Below are 10,511 nucleotides of genomic sequence, written 5' to 3' on the forward strand. Positions count from 1 at the left end.
CGCCTCAACACCATTGCCACTTTTAGTAGAGACTGAATTTAGTAGAGGTGCAAGAGGTGAACTATTGTCTATACACGTCGCCCGAATCCAAGGTGGGGTCAGAGGAACGTTAGCCAATGCTAAAATGCCCCCAGGAGATGCTAAAAAAGAAAAAGAACAGGCTATGTCCTCAGATTCAGAGAAGAGGGATGTCATGATTGTACAAGGTCAGCCAAATGGACCTCAATGAATATGAGTTCCCTGATTGGGTCTGTAATTCTGGTCCAATCAGGGATCCCTGGCTGACAGAGATAAACAAAACTGCAAGATATGCTCTGACAGCTAGCTCTGAGGAAGCTGGATCAGTGTTAAGGACTCTCCATGTGCAAATAAAGAGTGACTTGGGAATGGATGACTGGCCTCTGTGGAGATATTTCATTTCTTAACACAGCGATGCCAGAGTGGATCACATCAGATAAGGCTTCACACAGAGTTGACCATAGCAATAGCAGAAGGCATCATTTTACGTGACAGGAAGCTGGTAATACAATGACACAGAGCTATGCAACACAATGTTAGATCAGGTGATCAACAGCTTGGTCAAAGAGGTTCATGTTGAGGAGAAAAATTGAGGCAGAGACAGAGGGGTATAGAGAAGACTCCCAATGCTTGCTGCTAAGGGAACTGAAAGTATTTTACTAATGGTGAAGCAACTAAAACTTGGAAGGATTTGGAATCAAAGATGAAATTTTTAAAGTCATGACATTACTTGACAAGAAGCCAATTTAAGACAGTAAAGCGCAAGAATGATTATGAAGGTGATTACTGAGCATTAAGTCACAGACAACTGTATCTTGGGATTGCCTTAGGTTTACGGAGGATAGGATATGTGAGAGCAGATAAAAGTGTGTTGAAATATTCAAGTCGAGAGGAAACAAATGAATGAAAGAGGATTTCAGCAACCGATGAGCTCTGACTGGGGTGAAGCCAGGTGATGTTATGGAGGTGAAACTGAGCAGTCTTAGTGTTAGCATGAATATAAGTTGAAAGATCATTTTTGGGATCAGTCTGACTCCAGTGTTGCAAATGAATAGGTTTAATTTCAGACTGTTATGTATTTGAGTTGATAGTTAGAGAATGAAGTTTGCAGTGGAGAACAAAAGCAATGACTTCAGTCTTTCCAATATTTAATTGGAAGAAATATTATCCAGTAGTGGAAGTTGGATAAGGAGTGATTAGATTAGATGACATTACATTACAGTGTGGAAACAGGCCCTTCGGCCCAACAAGTCCACGCCAATCCGCAACCCACCCATTTACCTAACACTACAGTCAATTTAGCTTGGCCAATTCACCTGACCTGTACATCTTTGGACTGTGGGAGGAAACCGGAGCAAACCCACACAGACACGGGGAGAACATGAAAACTCCACACAGTCAGTCGCCTGAGGTGGGAATTGAACCCAGGTCTCTAGTACTGTAAGGCAGCAGTGCTAACCACTGTGCCACCGTGCCGCCCAAACAACTTAGCCTCAGTGGAGGGGTTCAGAGAGGTATTGGTGAGGTAAAGCTGGGCGTTTCCCTCTGGAAACATGCCTTCAAATGATAGGAACACAGGCACAGAGAAACAGGAGTAGACCATTCACCTCGTCAAGCCTGCTGGGCTATTAAATGTGATCCTGGCTTATTGAAAACTTCCATGTTTTTTAACTTACCTCAATCCATAATGTCACTGATAATCAGAAATATATCAGTCTGTACCTTAAACATACTCAGAGACTGAGGCTCCACAACCTTCTGGGGTAGAGAATTCCAAAGATTCACAATCCCTGAGTAAAATTCTTTCTCCTCATCTCAAATCTGATGGCATCCCCCTTATTTTTAAATGGTGTCCCCTTGTTTTAGACTCCCTAACCAGGGGAGATTTCACTATGAGCTGCTTCCAGGTAGAAAAAAAGAGTGGGCCAAGGAGAGACCCCTGAGTGACATGAGAAGTAGTGGTGTAGAGCAGGAAGAGAAGCCATTGCAGGTGATCTACTGGTTGCAATTAGATAGGTTATAAAGGAACAAGGTGAGAGCAGTCACATCCTGGTGGATGACAGTGCAAAGGTTTTAGAGGCAGTTTGGGTGGTCAAAGAATGAAAACAGTTCAAGCAATATGAAGTAGGATAGTCATTTGACCTTTTCCAGCAACACATTTTTCAGCAAAGCGCCATCCCATATTCTCAATTCCTTCGGCTCCGCCGCATCTGGTCCCAGGAGGACCAACTCCAATACCAAACAACCCAAATGGCCTCCTTCTTCAAAGACCGCAATTTCCCCTCAGACGTGGTTGCCGATGCTCTCCACCTCATCTCCTCCACTTCCCGCTCCTCCACCCTTGAACCCCATCCCTCCAATCACCACCAGGACAGAACCCCACTGGTCCTCACCTACCACCCCACCAACCTCCAGATACATCGTATCATCCTTCGTCATTTCTGCCACCTCCAAACAGACCCCACCACCAAGGATATATTTCCCTACCCTCCCCTATCAGCGTTCCGGAAAGACCACTCCCTCCGCGACTCCCTTGAAAGATCCACACACCCCCCACCAACCCAACCTCCACTCCCGGCACTTTCCCCTGCAATCGCAAGAAATGCAAAACTTGCGTCCACACCTCCCCCCTCACTTCCCTCCAAGGCCCCAAGGGATCCTTCTATATCCAGCACAAATTCACCTGCACCCCCACACACATCATTTACTGCATCCGCTGCACCCGATGTGGCCTCCTCTACATTGGGGAGACAGGCTGCCTACTTGTGGAACGTTTCAGAGAACACCTCTGGGACACCTGCACCAACCAACCCAACCGCCCTGTGGCTAAACACTTTAACTCCCCCTCCCACTCCACCAAGGACATGTAGGTCCTTGGCCTCCTCCATCGCCAGACCATGGCAACACGACGCCTGGAGGAAGAGCGCCTCATCTTGCGCCTAGGAACCCTCTAACCACAAGGGATGAATGCAGATTTCTCCAGCTTCCTCATTTCCCCTACCCCCACCTTATTTCAGTCCCAACCCTCGGACTCAGCACTGCCTTCTTGACCTGCAATCTTCTTCCCGCCCTCTCTGACCCCACCCGTCTTCTGCCTATCACCCTCACCTTAACCTCCTTCCACCTATCGCATTCCCAACGCTCCTCCCCCAAGTCCCTCCTCCCGACCTTTTATCTTAGCCTGCTTGGCACACCCTCCTCATTCCTGAAAAAGGGCTTACGCCTGAAACGTCAATTCTCCTGCTCCTTGGATGCTGCCTGACCTGCTGCGCTTTTCCAGCAGCACATTTTTCAGCGCTAGTCATTTGACCTGAGCTATTTCAGAAATGCAGCAGTAATGGAAATCTACCTGAAGTGTTTCTAACATGGATTCTGAGAAAACTGGGAATGGCTTTGGAAGGAAATGGAAAAGGTGATCAACACTTCAATAGGTTTAGGATTAAGAGAATAACACATGAATGCTAGGGACAAGAAGCACTCACTGGGGACATGAGTGGAGAGAGGAAGAAAACTAAAAAAATGGAGAGGTTAAAATGAGGGCCACGGCACAATACGAGAAAGTGAGGATGTCGGAGATGTCGGAGAACAGAATCAAAGAGTGTAGTGCTAGAAAAGCACAGCTGGTCAGGCAGCATCGTGATGAAGGGCTTATGTCCGAACCGTCGATTCTCCTGCTCCTTGGATGCTGCCAGACCGGCTGTGCTTTTCCAGCACCATACTCTTCAACCATGGCATAATAGGCAGAGGCAGCTGAGTGGATTGTCTCAATCTTGGTAACAAAGAAAGCTATGACTTCCTCACATTTGTTGTTGGAGGTGAGGATGGAGAGGATAGGGAAATGGACAGGGCTCCTCCAGGATGGTTCAGGCAGTAGAGGCTTTAGCATCCAATGGACAACTCAATCATATTGCACATAATGCCATGGTTATCATGAAGTTATAAATTGATAGGGAATCCTTCAGTCTATGGCATAATAGATATATTGCCAGTCACTGAAGAAAAAGGAAATTTAAAACCAAGGAGCAGGAGATTTTGAACTTTGGTACATTGGTCTGGCTGTGGGTGTTCTAGTAACCCCAAGTTCATGGACACCTCCAGAAGTTTGATTGTTCCAAATGGGGAAAAGCTGAGAGCATGGATTTGGATTCAGGGAAGGATGCCAATCAAATGCTGGAGAAAAAGTTCAGCAATAGAACTTGAATGAAGAGAGATTGCACAGTAAATAAGGGGCTGAATGGCCAACCCTTTCTTCCACTTTATCAATTTCCTCGTACAAAGATCATTTCTCATCTGTGGAATGTGCAAGGGGTGGAGGTGGGGAACATTAACCAATAAAAAGACAGAATGCACACTTTGACATCGAATTCATGAAGGAGAACAAGCAACAAATAAAACACCACTTGGAACATTTGTAATCCCAAAAGGTTCATCTTTTCAAACTTCCAGTTAGGTAACTTTCTAAAGATAAAGAAAGCTGACATTCAGAGGTTGCTGAGAGCTGCTGTATATACTGGTGTTCTGAGTGTTGTGGGGATTGTCAGCGTGCTCACCATGGGGAATCTGATGTTTGATGATTATATTAAACATAATTTTCCACCTGTACATACTTTCAATTACCTTTCAGCAGACATCCAGAATGGTGGTTCTTGAGTATGAGGACACTATGTTGATTGTCTTTCTAATTTTGTTTCCCCATTATAGTATAATGTACATAAAACCATGCTGAGGAAGACTTGAAAGTCAACTGCAACAAACCCAACAAAGTTTCTGTTGCATGGTGACTGGAGTTTTGGTAATGCATTGGGATTGAACTTCACAACTGTGCCTATCATTCTAAAAAAAAGGTGGTGAATATGTGGACTTAAACTTTACTTATATTCTTCTTAGTGTCTATTTATTTTAACCCATTACTATTTTTGAAACTGAGGAAATATCATAAGACAGTATATAAGATGTTCAGATTGGATATAGGCACTGGGGCTAGAAATTCACATCGGTGGGGGTGGAGGTTGGGGGGGAGGGAGAGTTGCGAAACAGGCGAAACTGACTGACCTCTCATTGTACACAACATCTGATATTCAGTCCTACTGAAGTCAATAGAATTAAATATCATACACTGTCCCATCTGCAACAGTATCCAAGGCAAATTTATAGTCCCATGCATTTAGCAGTATTGGGGAGGGGTCTATTATGTTTAAAATGGTGGACAAAAGTTATTTTAAATAATTGTATTGGTTTATAGGTTCAGTGAAGATTGGCTGAAACTAGTATACCAAAGTGTAATGGAGGAAGCCAGAAGTGTCATAGACAGGCAATTTGATGTCATAGATAGCTGTTTGTAAGTTACAACTAGATTCCCTGGTGGCATTACTTAAACTCCACCATGTCACAATAATATTGGTACTCATGCTGATTAAAGGTTGCATCAAGATGCCTAATTTACGTTAACTGAATCCATTCTCCCTCCCTGGTTCTCTAACAAGTCCCCAACAAACTGGCATTTCAATCGCTATTGAAACCCTCTAAAAAAAAGCCCACTATCTGGAAATGCTGGAATGCTCTAGCTGTTTTTGCAATGCCAGGACCATTCAACAAGATAAAGAGTGGAACCTCTTTCAATCTCCTTAATGAAGCTCCATTCATTGTAAGGTGTTAAAGTTTGGTCTGAGGTTTGGTGGCACAGAGGACAATTCCAGGGATTGCCAGAATTGCAGTTGGCCGTTGGGAGCTTAGAAGTATGGAGAGTCTTGGCCTCAGTACAGATCTAGGAAAAGGCGAGGACAGCAGATGCTGGAGATGAGAGTCGAAAAGTGTGGTGCTGCAAAAGCACAACATCTGGCAGCTTCTGCCTCCCAATTATGTCTCTCTCTGCCTGTCCCTGTCTCTTTCGCCATCTTGCAACTGACATTCCTTAATGATAGTTTAATTTGAAGCTCTTTTCATTGAGGTTAAAGTACATTAAGAAAACTTGAAAATTTTTAGAGCCCAAAATGCCAATATCTTCTGTCATCGTGACTGAAATGGTAGTCAGGTAATTCAACAATTTTGTTTGGGTCAGCTCATTGGGATGACTAAAAAATTACTTGTGTTTCGATCAGAATGGTGCTGGAAAAGCACAGCTGGTCAGGCAGCATCCGAGGAGCAGGAAAATCGACGTTTCAGGCAAAAGCGCTTCATCAGGAATAGAGGCAGGAAGTCTCCAGGATGGAGAGATGCCCCCCCACTCCCACACTTATCTCTCCACCCTGGAGGCTCCCTGCCTCTATTCCTGATGAAGGGCTTTTGCCCGAAACATCGATTTTCCTGCTCGTCAGATGCTGCCTCAACTGCTGTGCTTTTCCAGCACCACTCTGATCTAAACTCTGGTTTCCAGCATCTGCAGTCCTCACTTTTGCCTAAAAATTACTTGTGCCTTCCCTCAGCAGAACGCACTTTCTGAAATCTATAAAATAATATTAATCTACAACAGGCAGTTAATCTTTTTTAATTCTGTTGTTTTCCTTTGAGTTTTTCCCACTCCCTTTCACTCTTCTTGTCGCTCTTGCTCTCACACATTACAGCTTGAGTATTTCAGTGTTGGAAAGCAATAGATCTGTTCATGGCCCATCATGAATCAGATAGGTGGCGTGACTAAATGTGGAGAAAGTGAGGACTGCAGATGCTGGAGATCAGAGCTTAAAAATGTGTTGCTGGAAAAGCACAGCAGGTCAGGCAGCATCAAAGGAACAGGAAAATCGACATTTCGGGCATTCCTGAAGAAGGGCTTATGCCTGAAACGTCGATTCTTCTGCACTTTTCCAGCAACACATTTTTAAGGCATGACTAAATGTGACCATTTAAACATGAAGATCTCCATTGGAATGTTTACATAGGACTTTTCAACAGAGCATGAGATGTGTGTGCCATTTTTATTATTGTACATAATGAATAAGTTATTATATAATTCATTGCCATGCAAGACATAACACAATCCATAAGAATCTTTATCTGTTATGGCTGTGTTGGATTACCTGAATCCTTCGAAGAGTATAAAGAAAGTAGGAGTATACTTAAGACCATAAGACCATAAGACATAGGAGTGGAAGTAAGGCCATTCGGCCCATCGAGTCCACTCCGCCATTCAATCATGGCTGATGCGCATTTCAGCTCCACTTGCCAGTGTTCTCCCCGTAGCCCTTAATTAAGAGGGAAATCAGGAGGGCAAAAAGGGGACATGAGATAGCTTTGGCAAATAGAATTGAGGAGAATCCAAAGAGTTTTTACAAATATATTAAGGAGAAAAGGATAACTAGGGAGAGAATAGGGCCCCTCAAGGATCAGCAAGGCAGCTTTTGTGTGGAGCCGCAGAAAATGGGGGAGATACTAAATGAATATTTTGTCTCAGTATTTACTGTGGAAAAGGATATGGAAGATATAGACTGTAGGGAAATAGATGGTGATATCTTGCAAAATGTCCAGATTACAGACTGCAGGCCTGTGACCAGTGGAGTGCCACAAGGATCGGTGCTGGGTCCTCTACATTTTGTCATTTACATAAATGATTTGAACGCGAGCATAAGAGGTACAGTTAGTAAGTTTGCAGATGACACCAAACTTGGATGGAGGTGTAGTGGACAGCGAAGAGGGTTACCTCAGATTACAACAGGATCTGGACCAGATGGGCCAATGGGCTGAGAAGTGGCAGATGGAGTTTAATTCAGATAAATGCGAGGTACTGCATTTTGGGAAAGCAAATCTTAGCAGGACTTATACAGTTAATGGTAAGGTCCTAGGGAGTGTTGCTGAACAAAGGGACCTTGAAGTGCAGGTTTACAGCTCCTTGAAAATAGAGTCACAGGTAGATAGGATAGTGAAGAAGGCGTTTTGCATGCTTTCCTTTATTGGTCAGAGTATTGAGTCCGTGGGTTGGGAGGTCATGTTGCAGCTATACAGGACCTTGGTTTAGGCCACTGTTGGAATATTGCATGCACTTCTGGTCTCCTTCCTATCAGAAAGATGTTGTGAAACTTGAAAGGGTTCAGAAAAGATTTACAAGGATGTTGCCAGGGTTGGAGGATTTGAGCTACAGGGAGAGGCTGAACAGGCTGGGGCTGTTTTCCCTGGAGCGTTGGAGGCTGAAGGGTGACCTGATAGAGGTTTACAAAATTATGAGGGGCATGGTTAGGATAAATAGACAAAGTCTTTTCCCTGGGGTCGAGGAGTCCAGAACTAGAGGGCATAGGTTTAGGGTGAGAGGGGCAAGACATAAAAGAGACCTAAGGAGCAACCTTTTCACCCAGAGGGTGGTACGTGTATTGAATGAGGTGCCAGAGGATGTGGTGGAGGCTGGTACAATTTCAACATTTAAGAGGCATTTGAATGGGTATATGAATAGAAAGGGTTTGGAGGGATATGGGCCGGGTGCTGGCAGGTGGGATTAGATTGGGTTGGGATATCTGGTCGGCATAGACAGGTTGGACCGAAGGGTCTGTTTCCATGCTGTACATCTCTATGACTCTATGACTCTGTGACCTCAGCTGTCATAATTCTGCTTCTAAGTTATGTATCCAAGTCCAATTGCAGTGTGTTACTTTGGAAGGCTATGTTGTTTCAGGCCCAATGTTTCAGGTAAGCCATTGAACCAAGGTCCAGATTGAGATGGAGCTTCAAGATCCCTGTAACACGATCTGAAGTAAAGCAAGGGTGCTCTATTATCAGGGATAGAACACTTTCTCCAAAAAAAAAACATTAGTTTCTGGGAAATATAAGACTCAAAATTAAATAAGACTTTTTCTTTCACTGATATGTGCAACTTGAAATTTGCTATGTCCAATATCAGTTGACTGAAACCTGAGAATCATTCCAAACCCCAAGCGTGTTCTGAATCGTAAATGAAGCATCTTAAATGTGAGCTGTCGAACTTGCAAAAAGTGAGGATTTCTTAGTCCCTGCTGAGAAAGGATTTGCACACTTTGGGGTTTGCTATTCCCAGAGCAATCTAAATAACATTTCGTCTCCAGGCTTCTTACCAGTCAACATCAAATCAATGTCAAATGAAGGATTCCTAATTGAAGGATTCTGGCCTGAGTTAGAATGGCTTACCTGGCATTACTGGAACTTTACTCTTACCTACAGGTTCTGTTACAGTGTCTGTATGGCTGCAGAGAGCTCTCACTGGGAGAGCTCAGGGAAGAAGTTGCTAACCTCTCCAGCCAAGCAAGCATAGATTGGAGTGCCCAGCAACTCCGTGCCCCTCCAAACTGAAGATAGAGCACCAAAAGGATACAAGACCTGAAGAAGATGAGAAAGGTGAGTAGTAAAACATCTTATATGTCCTGTGCTACAAGTGATGCTATTAGTGTTTGTGAAGACCTTGTTTCTGCACTTGCCCCTTGGTCAAACTGCTTCAGTTTACCCCCATGCCATGGTGAAGGCCAGCAACAGGGATGTGCAACTGAGGATGAATGAAGTAGGAATGATTTCCAAAGGGGTTGGCAAGCTGTCAAGCACTGTCTTGAGGGAAGATGTGCTTTGAACAGCAGCCTCTACAAGGCCATGATTGGAGCTCTTCAGTTTCACTGGTCAAAGCCTTCCCAGCTTGTCGGGAAGGAGCCGTTGCCTCATCTTGGAGATTCCATCAAAGTGATGACAAGTGAATGGCATATGCTCATGGGAAAGGCAGAATCCAAGGCTCAAAAACCTCTTAATTGCCTCTTTAATCACTTCCATTGCTTTCCTGTCACACCCGAGGGGATTCTCCACTCTATTCAAATTGGATACAGAACTGGCTCAAAGGTAGAAGACAGAGGGTCATGGTGGAGGGTTGTTTTTCAGACTGCAGGCCTGTGACCAGTGGAGTGCCACAAGGATCGGTGCTGGGTCCTCTACATTTTGTCATTTACATAAATGATTTGAACGCGAGCATAAGAGGTACAGTTAGTAAGTTTGCAGATGACACCAAACTTGGATGGAGGTGTAGTGGACAGCGAAGAGGGTTACCTCAGATTACAACAGGATCTGGACCAGATGGGCCAATGGGCTGAGAAGTGGCAGATGGAGTTTAATTCAGATAAATGCGAGGTACTGCATTTTGGGAAAGCAAATCTTAGCAGGACTTATACAGTTAATGGTAAGGTCCTAGGGAGTGTTGCTGAACAAAGGGACCTTGAAGTGCAGGTTTACAGCTCCTTGAAAATAGAGTCACAGGTAGATAGGATAGTGAAGAAGGCGTTTTGCATGCTTTCCTTTATTGGTCAGAGTATTGAGTCCGTGGGTTGGGAGGTCATGTTGCAGCTATACAGGACCTTGGTTTAGGCCACTGTTGGAATATTGCATGCACTTCTGGTCTCCTTCCTATCAGAAAGATGTTGTGAAACTTGAAAGGGTTCAGAAAAGATTTACAAGGATGTTGCCAGGGTTGGAGGATTTGAGCTACAGGGAGAGGCTGAACAGGCTGGGGCTGTTTTCCCTGGAGCGTTGGAGGCTGAAGGGTGACCTGATAGAGGTTTGCAAAA

This window comes from Chiloscyllium punctatum, chromosome 22, assembly GCF_047496795.1.
Source record: "Chiloscyllium punctatum isolate Juve2018m chromosome 22, sChiPun1.3, whole genome shotgun sequence".
Classification (NCBI taxonomy): Eukaryota; Metazoa; Chordata; class Chondrichthyes; order Orectolobiformes; family Hemiscylliidae; genus Chiloscyllium; species Chiloscyllium punctatum.